We start from the raw sequence: 21745 nt of genomic DNA on the forward strand, positions 1-21745 counted from the left end.
TTGGCCCAGTGTGGCCCATAAGCGCGGGTGCGCATGTTTAGTACAACATTGCTAGTTTAGCAATGGTGGAGCCAACTTATAAGTCTTCATCAACCAGCCATAGCACCTTCGGGTTAACCCTTTTACACGAAGCGAGGACGAAAGTGTAAGCAAGGTGCTATGTGTACGCGTGCCCGCCCCTTGGAAGGGCTGGGCGATGCGGCTTTTGTGGATGGGGTGTTACATGGAGACCAAAGGACATTGTGCCAAACATCTACACGATCTCCAAAAGGAAAAAATGATGTGTGGCGGAGGCCTTGCAGGGAACAACCGGATTAGTGACATAAACTCACATGCTGACATAATAACCATACACCTACAAGAATTTATGACAGTTTGGTGAATAACTACAGAGACCCAACTACAAACACAACATGAGGACATCAGTCATTGCAAATTTACATCGACTGGAAACTACTCAACAGCCTCCGCATACAAAGCACAGTTCCTAGGGTCCACCAAAGCAGCACAAATCAAAACACTCCGGTGCTGTTGGGCGCCGCCAAAGTACAATTTTTTGCGTGGCTCATACTGCAAAACCGAGTGTGGTCCGCTGATCGACTTGCACGTAGAGGATGGCCACACTCACCTGTATGCACCTTATGTAGAAGTCTAGCAGAGACGGCACATCACCTACTGGTCGAGTGCAAGTTCACCAGGAAGATTTGGAGCCTGCTGGCCGGATGGACTGCTTAGCCTAGCATATACCCCTTAGAATGGCGACAAAGCAGCAATGTCATGGACTGGTGCATAAACATGACAGATAAAACTGATTAATGGAAGCTCTCAGGAAGGGAACATCGTCAATGGTCTTCCTGGCCATACGGGAGATCTGGAAGGAGTGAATTATGCATGTTTTCAATCAGGAAGAGATGGCAGCCATCACTTTACTGGCAAAAATCAAGGAAGAAGTGCGAGCATGGATAATATCAGTGGCAAAGGACTTAGCGGATAAGGATAATGTCGGATATCTCATATTTTTGTCGAATATGAATATGGTACCAGATAGAGAAAAACATTGAAAATCGAATACGAATACATCCATTAGAGATCCATATTAAAAACGAATATGAATACGGATATCCATATTGACATTTTTAGCGGATACGGATAATTCGGATTTTCAAACATCCAAATCCATCCCTAACCGTCGGATGCTGCTTCCTGATCAATAACTCCACAGACGTAAAGACTAACGTGGATTAGTGTTGCTTTCGAGGGTGTGCCTGTCCTGGATTTGGTTCATTTATTTGGTGGCCTGTTCGGCAGTTGCACAATTGTAATTTTTTTTCGTTTTAAATTTTTCTCTTCAGGTAGGATAAGGATATATATGCATGTCTCGTAGGTGACTCAGGTCGTGAACCACAACAGGGCATTTCCAAAAGGACAGAAGCAGAGGAGCTTCATTACACTTCACTCATGGAAAAAATAACACATTTATTCTATTCTGTAAAGTTAACGAAACAGTGTAATTAATTATAAGCTTGGATATATATGTGTTGTTAAACTGAAAACAAAGTACTTTATTAGCTAAAAAATCAATAAACTGGATATATTACAACAAAGTAACATGCACTAGCAGTAGACTTTTTCTTGCTAAACTTGTGACGTCTCTATCATATAGAATTTCAGCCAACCATTACAATATTTTTATCAAAGGGAAAGACTCAGGTTGTTCTAGAATGGTACCATGCAGTTGCTTTCCTGACAAACCCAGCCGATTGAGACTAGCTAGTAGAATTTGACACAGACCTTGTTTAGTTGCCTTAATTCAAGGGTGTCCAAAATTACTGTTGTAGCACTATAGCACACTGTAGCGTTTCGTTTGTATTTGTGAATTATTGTCCAAATATTGACTAATTAGGCTCAAAAGATTCGTCTCGCAAAGTACAACAAAACTGGGCAATTGGTTTTTTATTTCGTCTACATTTAGTACTCCATGCATGTACCGCAAGTTTGATGTGACGGGGAATCTTCTTTTTGCATAGTGTCAAAATTGGGAGTTTGGATGGAAGCCACACTTTACGTCGATATTTTCTTGTCAGATGCAAACAAAATTTGAAGTGGATTTGACATGTAACATACAAAGTCATGGATGCCCCCAGACTCCCAGTGAAATAATTGGCAGATAGTTGCTGGTCCCAATCCGGCCACAGCTTCTTTTCCAACAGCATGAATTCGAAGTCACACATGTTGCTGTCAGGCATTTGACCTTAAATTGGTCCCGAGGTTTGGTTTGCATGAGTCCAGCATTCGTCACTGACTGATTCAGCACGGAAGACTTTTCTTTCCTAAACTTGTGCTGTGCTAACACGGAAGAACCGTGGCCACCTCCGATCCGCGGCCTTCCTGTGGAAGCTACTGCTGCTAACATTGGAGCTGGTCGAAACAAATTCACAGCAGTAAGTACAGATCAAAGTAAATGAAGAATTTGGCTCAATCAATGTACCTGTTCTCCCATATTGCGAAAATCGTTCCCGCTTGTGGTCACCACGAACTCTGGGCCAGAGAACAGTCTTGCTGGCATTGAAACCAAGTGTTTTAAATATCCGACTAAAGGTATTTTGCAGATGACCACTAAAATAGCTATAGCGGGCTATAGCTGCTAAGTTGTACATAAACACAAATAGATTGATCAGCCTGCAAACAGCTATAGCGGAGATTTCAAACCTTAGTGGTACCTAGCTCCAACCTTGGCTGCCACCTTTCCATCGATCTCCGCCATGTAGGCGTCGTCTTGAGGGAGCAGGATCTGCAGCGAGCTCGTCGGCCCGATCTTGTTCTACGTCCGGATTTTTATCATCGTAGCTGTCTCGTCTTTCATGGTCGAACCAAAGAAATGATCGTAGAACTACACCGCCAACAAACACATTACATCCATATATCATGATAATATTATAGTAAATAAATAAATAAAAGATAAATGATTCAAGGACGTAGGATGTGAGAGGATGTAGGCGTAGCCCTGCAGGACCTTCTCCAGCACGTTTTGGACCCGGTGTCGGTGTAGGTGTGCACAAACACACCTGGGATTTGCGCATAATTACTTGTAAATCAAGAGTTATATACATAAAGCCGCAACTGGGATTTGCGCATAATTAGGCGAATGAGGACGGGGAGCTCAAAAGGTACGAATCTGAGTCATATAGTCTTACAAGTACACCCGAAAACAAAAGATGCTCCACAACAAGCTCACAAGACACAAACTCAGCAACTGAACTTGCTTTTCACTGAATGAACGATTTAATATCACCACAGGTTTGAGTGCACCGTCCATGTTGATTCCATTTTAGCATCGAAGATTGATGATCATGGCATTACAGTACAGAGTTCCTTGAGATGGCTCAACTGAGAAGAAACCGTTGGTGAAAGATTTCTCTACCTGACAAATAGGTAAATACTGGTGAAAGGAACTCAAATACTGGTGAAAGGAACTCGTTCAGGTTGCTGGAAGAAGAAGCATCTTTTAATTCAACCCCTTCGATTAACATATTTTAATTCAACTCAAATACTCGTGAAGAAAGATTTGTTCTGGTAGCACTCATAGATTAGCATTTTAATTCCAGGTCAGTAGTGAAAGTCTTTCAGGGTCCAACAAAACCCATTTCAATTCGTTGCTGCAGGAACCCCATTCGATTGCAATTGATAGGAACCCAAAGTGCCTACAGGTTTGGGAAAGTAAACCAGTGCTCAGAGTATGAATTGAAGGAGTTTCAACAATCCATAAAATTTTAATTATCTTTTACACTCCATTTGGATGTCAGTAATGGAGCTCGGAATTGAGAATTGGAATTGAATATGATGAAGACCGTTGTTTGGATGTCTATGGAATTGAGAGTTGGTATTACGAATCCAATACCGTGGAATCAACCCACGACTAACATAACGCTTCATCAAAACCAAGCCTTCCCCCTTCGTATTGGGACGAATCGGCCCGATTTCTCCTCCAGATCCCCTCCGACAGCTAGCCGCACCGCCATCCCCTGCCTCCCTCCACCGGCGGGCGCACGCCATCCTCCCCTGTCTCCCGCCGCTAGCGCCCTCCTCTCCCTCCCTCCTCCGGCGGGTGCACTTCGTCCTCCCCCACCTTCCTTCGCCGATGGGCCGCCCCTCTCCTCCCTTCCTCCACCGGTGGGGGGGGGGAGGGGGGCGCAGCAGGAAGCACGAGCACAACAAGGAGGAGCTCTGCAGTGTGGCTCCATTTCTCCAAGCCATGCACCGCTCTTCTCCTATTCATGAGCAGCGGCAAGAGCTCCTTGGTGGAGATGAGCAGTTCCTCCTTGCTTCCTTTGCCAGCGAGTTGCGCCTGGTCGCCTTGGAGAGAAGAAGATGTGGAAAGGAGCAGTCAATTATCAATTCCAGGATATAAACTTCCAAACGTGAATTGGAATTATTTATCTCATAAAATTCCAGCTAGTCTGATTTGGTATTGTAACTCAACACCAACACTAGTCTGATTTTGTATTTGACCCAATTCAATGCCAAGGTCTTCAATATCGACATCCAAACGAAGCCTTAGATAATATATGATACAAATTTGTATGGGAGCTCACATTTTGTAACATCAATGCTTTATGTAAAAGATTTCGCTGTGAATATCCTTGTCTTTCTGAGCATATTCCCCGAAGTGTGATGAGTGTGTTGGTTTGTGCACATATGTCTTAATCATGAGAAGATTGGCTCCATGGGGCCGGCACACCTATTGTACACTTTGGTTCACTCTTGAACCCGATCAAAATGATGGCACACTTTTCACTCTCTCTACTCTAGGCCTACGCTAGCACTAATCACTCTCCTAAGTTTGTGCTAAGCCTTTGATAAATCACTTACGCACTTTTAGTAACTTGATGTGTTCTTAATGAGTCTTGGTCTCCAATGTATACCAAGACACTCCAACAATCTTAAATGGGGAGTGGTTGGGGTATAAATAGCCCAAAGATCCGATAAAGTCATTGCGTCGTCTTGAGGGAGCAGGATCTGCAGCGAGCTCGTCAGCCCGATCTTGTTCCGCGCCCGGATTCTTATCATGGTAGCTATCTCGTCTTTCATGGTCGGATCAAAGAAATAAACGTAGAACTACACCGCCAACAAACACATTACATCCATATATCAGAATAATATTATAGTAAATAAATAAATAAAAGATAAATAATTCAAGGACGTACGATGCACGGGATGTGACTTGTGAGAGGATGTAGGCGTAGCCCTGCAGGACCTTCTCCAGCTCATCTTGGACCCGGTGTCGTGGATGTCGACGAACGTGACGCTCTGGGCTGGGCACAGGCTTTTCCGAGTGTTTTTTTTCGGACACTCGGCAAATAAGCTCTTTGCCGAGTGCCAAGTCAAAAACACTCGGCAAAAAAAAAAAAAATACTCGGCAAATCGGGGCTTTGCCGAGTGTCAAATAAAAAACACTCGGCAAAGCCCCCTCTTTGCCGAGTGTAAAAAAAAAACACTCGGCAAAGAGGGGGGTTTGCCGAGTATTTTTTTTTACACTCGGCAAAAAAATAATTTTTTTTCTCTTTTCACCATGAAATTTTTTCTACTCCCCACATACAACATGTGGTACTCCATGTTAAAATTTGGTATATTTTTGAATTTATTTGCTATATTTATTTAATTAATTGCATTTCAAGGAAATTTTTGGTATAAGTCAAATTTGAACTGCAAGCGATTCAAATTATGGAATAAAATGAGTAGAAAAATGATATTCATGTTATTTGGACCAATTTGAGACCTGACCCATGAAATGAAAAGAAATTTCGAACATCTTGTTCAGGAAACACGACCATGAACGTGTGGCAGTAGTATTTTTAAATTGTAAAAAAACAATCAAAGTCTGAAAATTATGAGATTTGCCATGATGTGATGATATAATACGTGGAGGCTGTGGAAAAAAATTGAGAAGGTTTTGCACATTTCATCATGTACGATGATTACAAACCGAAGCATCTCAGAAGAAGAATAGTAACTTTGAGAACGATTCGATAAAATTTAGAGTCGAAGTGACGATCGAGTTCGGTTTGACTACAAAACTTTTTGTATAGTCAGTAGAGAACCTATATTGGTTCGTGTGAAAATTTGGTATTTTTTTGAAACTGTTGGATATTTTTTAAATTTTTTTCAAAAAACATTTGCCGAGTGTCCTATGGTGGACACTCGGCAAATCAACCGTTTACCGAGTGTCCACGTAGGACACTCGGCAAACAGACGGCCCACAAGAAATTAAACCCCCCCCCCGGCCGGCCCGGCCCCCTCCCCCCACTCTCCTCTCTTCCCCTGCTACCTCTTCCCCTCCTGCCTCCTACATGCCGCCGCCGCCGCACGCCTCCAGCCGCCGCCGCCGCCACCGCACGCCTCCGGCCCGGCCCCCTCCCCTCTCCTCTCCTCCGGCCCCGCCGCCACACCTTCCCCCAGCCCCGCCGCCAGCGCCGCCCGGCGCCCAGCGCCCCCGGCCCCGCCGCCCAGCGCCGCCCGGAGCCCCCCGCCGCCCGGCGCCCCCGGCCCCGCCGCCCCCGGATCCGCCGCCGCCCGACGCCCCCGGCCCCGGATCCGCCGCCGCCCGGCGCCGCCGTCCCCGGATCCGCCGCCGCCCGACGCCCCCGGATCCGCCGCCGCCCGACGCCCCCGGCCCCGGATCCGCCGCCGCCCGACGCCCCTCCACCGGATCTGCTTCATGGCGTGGCGGCGGGAAGCAGTGGCGGTGGCTGGTGGCGGTGTGGATGGTGGTGGTGGCGGCGGCGGCGGCGGCGGCAGAGCAGGAGCAGGTGGCGGCGGCGGATGGTTTGGTACATGTTTTTTTTTATTTTTTCAATAATTGTTCGCCGAGTGCCTGACACAAAACACTCGGCAAACTAGTGTTTGCCGACTCGATATTCGCCGTGTGCCGTTTACCGAGTGTTACACTCGGCAAACGGTTCGCCGAGGGTATTCTGCCCTTCGTCGAGTGCCCCTGGCACTCGGCAATTTGCCTGTGTCCCGTAGTGCCTGCATCCTCCACATCTCGCTGAGGTTGAGCGCGGCCTGCAGGACGCCCTTGGTGGTGTAGTCGAACGTCGCCACGGAGCCTCTTCAATCTCGTCAGGTCATCATCACAACTCATAACCGGTGAGAGAGACGACGGCATTCATGGGAGGGAGAGTACTCGGATGTTGTGGTTGATGCCGATTTGGCGTAATCCTTTATAATCTTCTTCAGTGCCACCACAACATCCCTCGTTGACATCCTTTGATGAGGTGAGCCACTCGAGCATATCAAACCTAACTCAAATATTCTGTAGCAGGCAACAGAGGGAGCATCTTGCAGCTGCAGGAGCTGGTCGTCCGCAACATGGACAATCTCTGATGGAAATGATTAAAGAACCCACTGCCTAATGCTCAGATCACCAACGAACATGGGATCCGTGGGCCTCTTGCTAGTGAATACTTCAAGAAGCATGATCCCAAAGCTGAACACGTCGCTCTTGCGTGATGCTTCCCGAAGGATCCATACTCTGCTCCAGAAATTTAGAATACAAAAATGTTACAACGATTAATTGATCAGCCAGGATACACTGCATTACTGATAATATCCCATCAAAGGTATAGCGATAGTACACAAGTTGAAGTACCTGGTGCCATGTACCCAAGTGTTCCAGGCATACTAGTAGTGATCATGGAGCTGTCATCACCCAATAGCAACTTTGCAATGCCAAAGTCTGCCACATGTGCCATCATGTCGCTGTCAAATAGTGCGTTGCTAGGCTTCAGGTCACAAGTGCAGAACAACCTCATAATGCTCGTGGTGCAGATATTCCATCGCCATCGACACATCTAGCATGATCTCCACCCTCTTAAGGAACCCCAAGTTCCTTCTAAATCCAGAGTTCAGGAGCTCGTCTAAGCTGCCATTGGGCATGTACTGGAGAACGAGTGCTTTGAAGTCTAGGTTGGAGCAGGTGTGAAGTACCCTTATTAGGTTGCGGTGCCGAGCCATGCGAAGCACACCACACTCAGCATCAAAGCTTCTAACGGCTTCTTCCAGCCGCATGTCTAAAACTTTTATTGCAACCACCAAACCTGTACTTCCTCCGTACTCGCAAAGGAAGTCGTTTTGAACAAGGTCTGGGTCAAACATTGGGAATATAAATCATGAATAACTTTTAAGTTGTTGAGTTTGAAAAAGTGAAAGCCATATAAATAGATTTGTCTTGAAAAATACTTTCATAAAAATATACATATATCACTTTTTGATAAATATTTTTATAAAAATAAAGAGTCAAAGTAATACTTTGGAGACCGTGTCGCTGTCCAAAACAACTTCCTTTGTGAGTATGGAGGGAGTACTCAGTTGTCCCTTGAATACTTTTTCAAAGCTCCCAGTTCCCAACAGGTGGTTGTTGCTAAAGTTGTATGTGGCATTAACAAGGTCATGGTAAGACAGTAACCTATGGTTTATAATGTCGCTTGGATCAATGACAGAAGCTCTGACTTCTCTCTTGTTGTTCTTAAATTTCATTCTGACAGATAGGTAAAGGCACTATGGGGAACAATAGGTTTGCCGAGTGCCAGGGGCACTCGTTGAAGCCTAGAGACTACTCGGCAAAGGGTTTGTCGAGTGTAACACTCGGCATCTAGCACTCGACAAAGTTTCCAATGGCAAACAAATTTTGCTGAGTGTCAAATATCGGGCACTCGGCAAACCCTTTTGCCGAGTGTCAAAAAATACTCGGCATACTTGAACCATCGGCCAAAAAGGTTTAACGGACGGACACGGTGACGGCGCATTTGCCGAGTATTACTTTGCCGAGTGTCAGGTACAAGACACTCGGCAAACTAATTAAGCTTTGCCGAGTATCAGGTCCAAGACACTCGGCAAACTAGTTAAGCTTTGCCGAGTGTCAGGCCCAGACACTCGGCAAATAGGCGTTCACGGACAGAATTTTATGGGCTTTTTGCTGAGTGTTAACGCCAATACACTCAGCAAACCCTATACACTCGGCAAAAAAGTTTTAAAAATAACAGGGTTAGGTCCCTTTGCCATGTGTTATGATCAAAACACTCAGCAAAGCTCCCCTTTGCCGAGTGTTACACTCGGCAGAGTGACCATATTGACCCTATTTTAATTGTTTTGTTACGTATAAAGGACCCCTTTCAAACAAATATCACAGACATATATTAAGCATCACAGGCATAAATTAAGCATCACAAGCACACAAATAACATTGACACACACAAATAAGCGCCCTCATCATAATATCCGCTCACAATCGCAAGTATATGTTTAAGACAAGTAGCCCACAAGTATAGGTTCTAGTTTAACCACAAGATACAAGCAAAGTTTCCAACAAGTCATTGAGGAGACATCATCCTATCCCTACACATCCCTCCCCCTTCTGTTCATCAAGGTGCTCTCTGCGGCTTAGTCTCAGGTAAGACTTGATGGCCTCTCTCTGCTTTGTTCAGAGTCATGGGATTGCCTTCCCAGCCAAAGTCCGTGATCTTCTCAACTCCCAAGTCTCTCCCTCGTCGACGCATATTCTTGGCTTCGCTATGCTTGCTGCATTTAGCAGGAATTCTTTCAGACTGGATTCGAATTCAGTCGCTTCTTGTCTGCAAAATGTCTTGGGAGGTGCTGCATCTGGTTTTTGGGTCTCTCAAATTTCTCAACAAGTCTTCAAGTTTTTTGTGGCTTCGAAACATGTGGGTTTCTTATGTGAGGACCTCAAGGACTATTCTTGTGATGCGTTCAACCTGGGTTTCTTTTTCTCTAATGCTTCGGGGCTATCCAAGGCTTCTCTTTTTTCTCGGAAACTATCTGGACCTGCTTATCACTGGGAACTCCCTCGTCCCAGACATGGAAAAGCAGTATCACATTCTAAAAATCCTCTTTTGGGGCATCATTTGAGGTCCAAGGTTTCATTTCATCAGGAGATACCCAAGAAGTCTTATGGTTTTTCCTCTTCTCAAAGCAGTTATCATTCAGAGAAGCGTCGCTCGTTTGTTGATGTTGTTAGAGCTTCCTCTGGTTCATCTCAGAGGCTGACAGGGGCCAACACCATCCCTTTAGGGAAAAATCTGGCACTCATCAATAATCATCAGAGTGTTGGTTTTTTGGGTTCTTCTTCTTCCCCTCCTCAGAAAAGGAGATCGGTGTTTGATCGGCTTTCCTTCAGAGATGAGGCTTGCAAGACGGATCACAGGGTCAGCAAGAGTTTGAATTCTAGTGGTCCCTCCCTCGAGAAGCTTAATGACCAGAATACGCGCATGGGTAGGAGCCTCTTATGTTCCCGATGTCTGTCTTCAAGACACAGGAGATCTGCTTGCAGAAACAGGATTTCCTGCTGGCACTGTAGAAGGGCGGGACACACGCTTAATGACTGCAAGCCTTTTCACAGTCTCCAAGCGTTCATCATGCACTGCGGCTCTACTTTCGGCTGTGGGTTTTCCCCAGGCATCAAGGCTTCGGACTGGCCTCTGGATTGCTTCTCCTCATGGTTCAAGGCCGGCCCACCTGATGAAAGGCTTACAGGCACAAGCAGCCCAAGGATCTTCGCCAATCTCGAGGATCTAGCGCTTTCCCTTTATGGCAGTGTAACTGGAAGCGCAACCAGCAACCCAACCGCCGGTCTGCCTGCCGCTTCGTCTCCGCCCATCTTCCCCCTTTTGCAACAGTACCTTCCACCGGACTCAAGCGTCGCTCTCCGTCAATCACCCAAAATCAACCAAGCTCAAACAATGGCCTTCCTCAACATTGATCCCCAACCCCTCATGCTCACCGGCTTTCACCGGGTGATGGTCCAAGGTTGGCAGCAGTTCACAAGGGTGGTGGTTCCAAGAGCGCTACCACGAAATGAAGACCTGGCAATCGTCACTCTAGGGAACCTTCCCCCTGGTGAGATCCCTTTCGGTCCCTTGAGGAATGCGATCTTCAACTATCTGGTACATGATTTGGGTCTCGAAGTTAGAGATGTTCAAAGAAGCCCTTTTGGTAGAGGCGAAGCTTTTGTTAGAATGGGGAGACCATCGGATAGAGATGCTCTCATTGCTAGAAGCCCCCTTTTCAATAATGGTCTTAGCTTCACCTTTGTCCAACACAATCGTGCACCCAATGCACGTAGGGTCAACTTTAACAGAGAATGTTGGCTTATGCTTATTGGGTTTCCCATTGACAACCGCTCTTCTCATGAAATTGAGGATTCTATCAGATCTTTTGGTAGGATGATTCTTTGGCAAAAAGATGATGTTTTGGCTAGGGTCATTATAAAGGCCCGGGTCACGGATCTTGTGGATATCCCTCATTATCTAATTCTGTCAGAAGGAGATGACTTTGAGGGTGTTTCTTATACTGTTCAGTGTGAGATCTTACAACAGAACATGCTGGGGGCCCAGTTGCAAGATGAGGACATACCACCAGGGGGACCAGATGGGGAATTCATCTTCCCTGGTTTTCAGTTAAATGTTCAGCAGCAACAAAACCAACCACACAACCACAATTTGGATCTGGAGGGTCCTGGGGGTCAGCTACCAGACTTGAATGGCAACCCAGATCAGAACAACATGGCTAATGAAGAAGAGGAAGAAGAGGAAGAAGAGGAGGGAATGGATGAGGAAGATCTCCTGGACATGCTTATTGAGGAGGCACAGGCACTCCATGAGGAGGAAGAGGAACCCCAGGTCATCTTGGACCTAAATCTTAACTTATCACCACCACCACCTTCCTCGAGCTCTACTGATCTGAGCAATGACCCCCTCCCAATAGTTGTTTACTCGGGAGGGATCCCTCAAGCAATTGCTTTCAATCAAGTTGATCAACCTCTTGAGCAGGTGCCAGTCCCCCCAATGGGTCAGTTTATGGATATTCATGCACAACAGGCTGCCATGCAAGATGGACCCTTGATCCATCCGGAGATTGTTCTTGGGCTGCCTGCCAACAACCAACAAGATCAGATCATACCTGCCAACCAAATAGCAATGGACCAGCCCATGGGGAACATCAATGTTAATCTCGTGTTGTTGCCAGACTCTCAGTGGCATAGGGACCCAGTGCTGGCACAAAAGATCAACAAAGGTGTGGTTCTTCCGGAGACACTCTCCCCCACTGCGGAGTCAAACTCAAAGGCTTCTGGTGCTCTTCAGAACCCCAACCTCTTTCGGCTTTGGGCCCAGCACTTTTCTCCAGCAGGCTGCCCTGAACAAGTAACTTACATTCCAGTAGATTGGGCCTCCTTCTTCATCAACATGCTGCTGTCACCTCAGCACTTCGATTGGGCCAAAAACTTTCTTGCCTCCTCTGCTTGGAACTTCATGCTCAACTGTGTGGACAACCCGTCAATGATGGCCTTCAACATTCCTCCAGTTTGTCCCAGAACCAGCCCCCTGCCTTGCATCAGTCAAGAAGAAGAAGGGGGTATATCTGCAGCTTCCTATGTTGAGAAGGCTGCTAAGACACCCACTATGAAGAAAGCAAGGGCAAGACTTGGGAGCTCGGTGGTTCCGGAATGTGAATCTTCTGTCAGGAGAAGTAGCAGAATCAAGGCTAGGAATGAAGGCTTTCGTGCTGCTACCTGCCAAAACAACAGTTGCTTGGCCTGCCACTCGAAAGCTCCCACTCTATCCTCATCGCACATTCAGGGGCTGGGCGAAAAGGTATGCAGCATTGATTCGTCTAAAATCTCTTCTGCTAGCTTGTCAGCCAAGACCAACCCCATGAAGGTGGTAGGAAGCAAAGGATCTTCATCATCCCAGGAAACACCGAAGAAGGCCAAGAAGACCAAGCCTCAAGGACCGAAATCTGGAAGCTGAAAGTGTTATGAATGCTGTTTTTTAATTTCTGTCTGTCGGTGAACATGTTCTGTTGCAAGCCTTTTCTTATGGCAGTCACAAACTATAATCTATCTTTGTCTAGGGGGATCTTTTGCTGGAACATTGGTTTCGTCTATATGGTACTCTTGCTTGTTGCCTCAGTGCTTGGGGTTAGTTTAATGGCTGTCATGGTTTATTCTTTCTGGATCCTGAAGGTTTTTATCGGTTTGGGTCTCTATCCCATTTGGATTAAGGGGCCCTTGGGAACGAAGTTTTGTCTTTCTTGCTTATGAGTCGTAAACGTTTTTGGAATATCCTTTCTTGGAACGTGAGAGGCATTAATTCATCGGTCAAATGGAATGCGATTAGAAGCAAAATAATGGAATCGAATGCAGACATCATTTGCTTGCAAGAAACCAAAAGAGAGGTGTTCTCTGACACGTATCTCAGAAACTTCTGTCCTCCTGCTTTCACCCTTTTTGATTTCATACCGTCCATCGGCAATTCAGGAGGAGCGACTATGATTTGGAATGCCAATAAGTTTCAGGGTCAGCCAATTTTTCAAAACAGTTTTGCTCACTCTGTGGAGTTACAGTGTAAGTTGTCAGGGGAAACATGGATTTTAACCAACATCTACGCCTGTAACGCCCGTAAAATACACCCAGTTAAATCACCCGTTAAAAATACTTTCCAAAATTTTTCCGACCGCCGAGCTCCGTCAAAACCTTTCCCTTCCGTCGGACCCGCCGTCCTGGCCCCGACTCGTCAATTCTCTTTTTCCGCACCCCGTAATTTTCGCCACGTGCCCGTCAAGTCCATCACCGCGCGCAGTCGAATCCCGCAATTTCCGCCATTTTTTTCCCCCTCCCTTCCCTCTCTTTCTCTTCCTTCTTTCTTTTTCCTCCCCTTTCTTTCCCTTCTCCTTTTTCCTTCTCTTTCTTCCTCCTCTCCCTTCCCTTTCTTCTCTCTCCACCTTTTCTTCCCTGGCACCCCCTACTTGCGCCAGGCGCTGGCGCACGCAGGCACGCGCATCGGGCCGCGCGCCGCGCCCGCGTGCCCGCGCCGCGCCGCTCTGCCGCCGCCGCGCCGCGCCGCGCCGCTCCGCTGCCGCCCGCGCCGCGCCGTGCCGCCCGCGCCCGCCCGCGCCCGCCACGCCGCCGCCGCGCCCGCGCCGCGTCACGTCGCCCGTGCCACGCCCGCTCACGCCTTGGCGTCTAGCGCTTGGCTCGGTGCGTCGCGTCGTGTCGCCGGTCACCGGTCGCCGCCCCTGTGGCCTCGTCGACCACGCCGCCACGCCATCCACGAGCTCCACCACTCCGGCACGCCACCGGCCAAAAGTCCGGCCGCCATCATTACCTCGGCCCTCACCCGCCCGTGCGCCGCCTATAAAAGGGGGAGCCGAGCCTTCACCTCCACACCCTCACCACGAGCACTTTGCCTTCCTTCACCACCACCACCAGAGCACCGACGACCATTTCTTCTCCACCTTATGTTGTCTCCAGGAAGAAGAAAGGGTAAATCCCTCTCCTCGCGATCCAACCCACCAATTTCCCTGATTCGCGAACAAGTCCTCCCACCATTCCAAAAAATAATTACAGATAGGCCCCTGCTCTCGCGGTTCAGTCCTAAACCTCATTTTAAAGCCCCTAATACTCCTTTAAACCGTCATTTCATGCGCCAAATTTCCTCCAATCAATCCCAAATTCGACCACGGCCCCCTCTCATATGTTTCCGCCGAGGCATATCAAAATTCCATGAAAATACCCTGTCTATCTATTTTCCGTTCATGTTTCCTGTTCGGAGCTCAACGGGTAAAATCTTTTTCCTTTTTATTTATTGTGTGCTCGTTTGTGTGTGCCGTAGATCGCGGAGTACCCGAGGAGGAGCGCGAGGAGGAGTTCGACCGCGAGCCCGAGCCCGAGGACCAGTACCGCGAGCAGGAGCTCCCGGAAGGCTTTGAGAACGGCAAGTCCAATCTCACCCTTTGATGCATATTTAATACCCAGCTTTTCAGACACAACCTATTGGCCTGTTTTATAAAATGCATATTGTTTTATCGCAAGACATGGTTGGATAGCCACCCCTTGATTGTTATGACTATTCCTTGTTGTCCCATATTTATCTCTAAATATGAGTTGCTCTGTTTAGATGATAAATACTGCTAGAATGCTTAGGAACTCGTTATCCAAATTCAAACATGACTACACTTGTTTACTCGGAAAATAATGTGTGAGTATGTTTAACTGAGGAGTTGGGTTTTCGGGTGTAAAGAGAGGTGGTGGATGAGATGGATGGGTGTTTCTTGTGTGGAACGCCGGGATGTTGGGATCGTACCTCAGTGGTTGAGCAAAGTGGGAGATATCCATCTTGTCATGGCTAAGGACCGAGTTGATGTGTCATCCTGCCTAATTCCATCATCGTACAACCACTCGACTGTTGTATGGGCAACGGCTTAGCATAAATCCCACTAGCTAAACTGCTAGGCTTCAGGTGTGCTGGTGAGCAACGGGAGGCCTTGGAAAAGGACTAAGCTCTTGGTGACTTAGGTCCCGGTTTCGGCCCCGTGGATGGGTTGCTAACCCCTTGAGAGCTTCCGGGTTGACTAGTCAGTGTTGGCTAAGGTGGGTAATGGCTTTGTTAGGATCCGTACCGACACTAAGGTGATCGCGATACAGTACCCTACTTGTGGGAAAAGTGTACAACCTTTGCAGAGTTAAAACCTATCCGGGTAGCCGTGTCCACGGCATTGGACGAGTTACGGCTCGGTCACACAACTAGCTTTTGGGGATGACTGGTATTTTACCGCGTGTGTGGGTGTGTGGGATTTTGGAAGTGTCCGGCAGGTGTGCCGTGCGCTACGGCGGACGGGGAGTCCGGTAGCGATAAAACTTGGATCCTTTGTGTAGGATCAACCCCACTCGATATGTTGTTTACTAAAATGTTTTTCATTAAACCGCTTTGAAATGGAACCCCGCATGTGTCTAAAAATTTAGCTTTACTGCAAATAAACCATAGCTTATTCCTTGATTATTCATATGCATATTCTTGTTGTATCCCCCTCCGTGGATGGGGTTGGACTTGCTGAGTACTTTTGTACTCACCCTTGTGTTGTTACTTCAGAGGAGGATCCGGACTTCGTCGCCGAGGACTTCGAGTAGGAGGTTGCGTCTGCACCCAACGCTGCCTGCGGTGTTGGCCCTTTTGCAGGATGCTTCCGCTGACGCTTAGCTCCGATTGCAGCCCGGAGTCCGACTGGACTGCAACTTGGATTTGTGTTGTTATCGCTTTAGTCTTGCTTTGGGTGTGGCTTGCCCGCCCGCTCCTTCGGGAGCTGTACGGTTTCTGAACTATCTGTTGAATAAATGTGTTATCAGCCTCCTGGGACTGATAATTTGGATCACATTTAGTCTCTACTTATGTGGGGATGCTTCAGGTGGTATCAGAGCCGTCGTTGGCCGTAGGACGTAACCATTAGGACCGGAAAAGCCTTTTTGACCAAATTAAATGATATACAAAATTTCTTGCTACCCCTGCTCAATTGCAAAACTGATTTACACCCCGATTCTTTCCGGATGGCCGAAGAAGGATGGACCAATAGCCACTGCCTGGAGGAGCCCGGTTTTCCCAGGTTGCTGTTCGCCTGCATGGACCGCCTCGGGATTTACGAGCGCCCGGAGTACTCCAGCAGGGAGTATGAGGACCGTGGGACTCTCCGGTGCGAGATGACCATCTTTGTGGGCAGGAGCAGCCGCTTCCCCGATATTCAGCCTTGGAATGTGTCTGCCACTGGTTTCCGGCGAAAAGACACTTACCAGGTGGCAACTCGGAAAGCCCTGCGCTACCTGTGCCAAATCTATGAGAGGCACATTGGACGCACACCGATGAGGTTCTACCCGCCTGTCAAGAAGAACCGCCCGGTTTGGCTGGCCCGGGTGAGGACTTTGGAAGGACGTGGACAGCGCGAGGATGACCCCACCGTGCTCCATATGGCTGCCTATCTCCTCACTTTGGATGAACTCTGCGATGAGCAGGCCGCCCATTTGAAGTAGCAGATCCGCAGAGCCGAGGATGCCGAGATTATGGTGAGGAGGCTCCAGGTGAGATTGGCAGCAGCTGAGGCCCGAGCCGCGGCCGCCCAAAGCAATGAGGCCCTCGCCATCGAGGCCCTCAAAGAGGCCGAGGATCGGCACGCGCAGGCACTGAAGGAAGCCCACCGCTCGGACCGCACAAGGAGGAAGATGCGGATCGTGGAGGACGACGAGGCCCCACTATTGGATGGAGTCCCTGTTGCCTAGGGGTCCGGAAAGCGGAAGAGCCCCGATGCCACACCAGCACCACCGCCTTCGGAAAGGGACTCTGAGGTGGCCAATGAACTCCCTCCCGCAGGTGGGACCCTAAGAGATGAGGTGCTGGCCCTCCTTATTCCACCAGAAGACCACTCTGCGCAGTGTGCAGATTCGTCCCGCGAGTAGAGTGCCCAGCCCAGAGTTTGCCCGAGGGAGTGGAGTCGTCATGGTCCGTGGTCCAGAGTTGTACTCCAGAAGCTGTCCCGAGTCTAGACTTGTACCCCCAGTTGTGTTGTTGTACCGGTCGTGTAGCACGTGTTTTGGCCCTACCCCAAGTGTTGTAACCGCCCCGGCAAAATTAATAAAATCATTTGTGCTTGTTGTTTGTTAGTCTGTGTGCTTGTCGACAGGAGGTGGATTCTGTCTCTTCAAAAATTCAAAATAATTAACTAAACATCGCCTTAATATCCAAATCCAAGTCTCATGAAAGTTCACTCAATCTGCAGATGCCTCCCAAGCGTGCCACCAGGACCTCCCCAAGTCAAGCACGTGCCACTCCTAGTGCAGAAAGGCAGCAGGAAAGGCAGGGACCCCCACCAATAGTGCATCATGAGGAGCAAGAGGTGAATCAGCCCGAGGGCAGGGGGGAAAGTCAAGTGGGAGCACAGGAGCCACCGCCCCCACCGGTCATTGATCTGGTACAAGTCATGAACAACCAGACCCTTCTGCTGGAAGCCTTGGCCAATGCCATCACTCGCCAGAGGCCCCGCGGACAGGGTATGAATGAGAAACTGACAGACTTCCTCCGCACCAAGCCACCCACTTTTGGCGGGTCCATCAACCCCCTGGACGCAGATGACTGGCTGCGGGTCATTCAGAGGAAGCTAGAGCCATTCGGCTGTGAGAGCAGAGACAAGGTTCTCCTGGCTGCACACCAGCTCACTGGGACTGCTTTAGCTTGGTGGGAGAACTACTGCACGGCCGCCCAAGATGCCTCCACTATCACCTGGGATGAGTTTGTTACAGAGTTCCGCCGCTATCACATTCCTGCAGCTACCATGAAGCGCAAGGCGGATGAATTCCGTGAACTGCGCCAGGGCAACAAGTCCGTGGAGGAGTACACCTATCAGTTCATGGAATTGGCTCGCTATGCTCCAGAAGAAGTAGACAAGGATGAGAAGAAGCAAGATATGTTCAAGAAGGGCTTGAACGCAGAACTGAGGACCCTGCTTACTCCTCAGATCTACCCTGACTTCAACACCTTGATGAACATGGCCATTCTGACTGAGAGAGCCAAGGCAGATGAAAGGAGGGACAACAAGCGCCGGTTCCTGGACAGCAAGGCCCACCAGCAGGACAGGTTCCAGAAACCAAGAAGCTTTGGTTACCCCATGCCCAGGTCCTAAGCTCCCATGCAGTACCGGACCCAGTCTCAAGCCTCCGGTTCCCATCAGACCAATGCCCCATTCAGAAGCCAGAACCCTGTCAAGGCCCCACAGAACAGCGCCAGTCAGGTCACCAACAACGGCAGGGCATGCTTCAACTGCCGTGAGCCAGGGCACTTCATTGCCAACTGCCCCTATGCCAACAAGCCAGCTGCATCAGCCTTCTCCAACGCAGTGACTGGGCCAAGGGCAGCAGTGTCAGGAGCCAACCGTGTTCCCGTCCGCAGCAACAACCCCGGCAACAACAACAACAACAGCCAGCAGATGAGGCAGCCCCAGCAGTCGTTTGGACGAGCCCGCGTCAACCACATCAGCGCGCAAGAGGCTCAGGAAGCTCAGGGCGTTGTACTCGGTGAGTTTCTAGTCAGTTCAGTTTTGGCAACAGTACTCTTCGATTCTGGAGCATCACATTCATTTATATCATCAAGCTTTGTGGATAAGCACCACATACCTACAGTACTACTAAAGGTACCCCTAATAACCCAGACGCCTGGAGCCGACATCCAGTGTCGACTAGGCTGTTCCCGGGTAAGGATCAATTTAAGTGGGGTAGAATTCCTAGCAGATCTAGTAGTACTTAAGTCTAAAGGAATAGATGTGATCCTTGGAATGGATTGGTTAAGCCTACATGATGGACACATAGGATGTGCTGATAAGGTAGTGCGCCTAATTAATCTAGATGGCGTACAAGTAACCTGCCACACCCGGGGAAGTGGGCCCGACCCAATGGTTTTTAGCATGGAAGCCAAGGTCATAGAAGGAGTCCCGGTAGTGAGTGAATACCCAGATGTTTTTCCTGAAGAACTACCTGGAATGCCCCCAGATAGGGATATAGAGTTTGTGATCGACCTTATCCCTGGAACCTCCCCTATAGCCAAGAGGCCCTATAGAATGGCAGCATCGGAGTTAGTAGAGCTGAAGAAACAGCTAGGTGAACTGCAGCAGAGTGGCTTTATCAGACCTAGCTCATCCCCGTGGGGAGCCCCAGTGCTTTTTGTCAAGAAGAAAGATGGAAGCATGAGGATGTGCGTGGATTATCGCGCACTAAATGAGGTCACCATCAAGAATAAATACCCCCTTCCCAGAATAGATGATCTATTTGACCAGTTAAAAGGAGCCAAGTATTTCTCCAAAATAGATTTGAGATCAGGGTACCACCAGCTCAAGATTAAGGAAAGTGATATCCCGAAGACAGCTTTTGTTACCCGTTATGGCCAGTTTGAATTCACAGTGATGTCCCTTGGACTGACCAATGCCCCTGCTTATTTCATGAATCTCATGAACAAGGTGTTTATGGAGGAGTTAGATAAGTTTGTCGTGGTCTTTATCGATGACATACTTATTTACTCCAAGAGTGTCCAAGAGCATGAGCAACATCTGCGAGTAGTACTGGGGAGATTGAGAGCCCACCGACTCTATGCTAAATTCAGTAAGTGTGAGTTTTGGCTAGAGAAGGTGGCATTTCTTGGTCACATCTTGACTGCAGAAGGAGTAGCAGTCGACCCCGAGAAGGTGGAAGCCATCTCCAACTGGCAGCAGCCCACCAATGTTAGCGAAATCAGGAGTTTTCTTGGTTTAGCTGGATACTATCGGAGGTTCATTGAAGGATTCTCCAAGATAGCTCGACCTATGACAGAGCTACTCAGGAAGGATAAGAAATTCAATTGGATTGAGTCATGTGAGAGGAGTTTTCAGGAACTGAAGAGAAGATTAACGACCGCCCCAGTGTTAACCCTACCGGATATCCAGCGGGACTTCGTCATTTATTGTGACGCTTCTCGACAAGGGTTAGGGTGTGTCCTGATGCAGGATGGAAAGGTAGTAGCATATGCCTCCCGTCAACTTAAGCCCCACGAACAAAATTACCCCACCCATGACTTGGAATTTGCAGCCGTAGTGCATGCCCTCAAGATCTGGAGGCACTACTTGATCGGAAACAAGTGTGAGATTTACACTGACCACAAGAGCCTAAGATATATCTTCACCCAACCAGATATGAATTTAAGGCAAAGGAGATGGTTAGAGTTGGTCAAGGATTATAATCTGGAAATTCACTATCACCCCGGTAAGGCCAATGTGGTAGCGGATGCACTAAGCAGGAAATCCTATGGGCAGATCGGACCTAAGGACCCTCACTTACAGGAGGAAATGGCCCAATTAAATGTGCACATCATTCCTCAGAATACTAGCCGCAAGCTAAGTGTTCAGCCCACCCTGGAAGAAAGAATCCGAGAGGCCCAAGGCTCGGACCCGGACCTGGTGAGGATTCGCAGGCAAACCAGGGAAAATAAAGCCCCAGACTTCAGAGTGGATGAAAAGGGAACCTTGTGGTACAAGAATAGGATTTGTGTACCCAAGGAAGGTGAATTCCGGCAAACCATCATGGATGAGGCCCATAACTCAGCATATTCCATCCACCCGGGATCCACCAAGATGTACATGGACTTAAAGCAGAAGTACTGGTGGAACGGGATGAAAGCGGACATAGCCCAGTTCGTCGCTCACTGCGATATTTGCCAGAGAGTTAAGGCCGAACATCAGAAGCCAGCCGGGTTACTGCAACCACTACCCATTTCAGTTTGGAAATGGGACGAGATTGGCATGGATTTTGTGGTGGGATTGCCCAAGACTCAGAAAGGGAATGACTCCATATGGGTGATAGTGGACCGACTCACTAAAGTTACCCACTACTTACCCGTACGGACCACGTATGGAGGAGAGAAGCTAGCTCGGCTCTACGTGGACAACATAGTGAAGTTGCATGGTGTACCTAGCAGAATTGTTTCGGATAGAGGGACCCAATTTACCTCTAGATTCTGGAAGAGTCTTCATAAGGCTATGGGCACCAAACTGGACTTTAGTTCAGCTTATCACCCCCAGACCGATGGCCAAACAGAGAGAGTAAATCAGATTATGGAAGACATGTTGAGGGCATGTGTCCTTACTTATAGCAAGGATTGGGAACAGAGTCTACCATATGCAGAGTTCTCATACAACAACAGTTACCAAGCCAGCTTAGGCATGTCACCGTTTGAGGCTCTCTATGGAAGAAAGTGCAGGACCCCGTTGATGTGGTCAGAAGTAGGGGAGCGCACCCTAGTAGGACCTGCCTTTATTAAGGAAGCAGAAGAGCGAGTAGCTGAAATACGAGAGAAATTGAAAGCAGCACAGTCTAGACAGAAGATCTACTCAG

General features: G+C 48.4%; 1 pseudogene; it reads right to left on the reverse strand.

The window, feature by feature from the left end:
• Window positions 1-3623: 3623 nt before the first annotated feature.
• LOC111258226 lies at window positions 3624-8502 on the reverse strand (annotated as a pseudogene).
• Window positions 8503-21745: the final 13243 nt, after the last annotated feature.

This window comes from Setaria italica, chromosome VIII (assembly GCF_000263155.2).
Source record: "Setaria italica strain Yugu1 chromosome VIII, Setaria_italica_v2.0, whole genome shotgun sequence".
NCBI lineage: Eukaryota > Viridiplantae > Streptophyta > Magnoliopsida > Poales > Poaceae > Setaria > Setaria italica.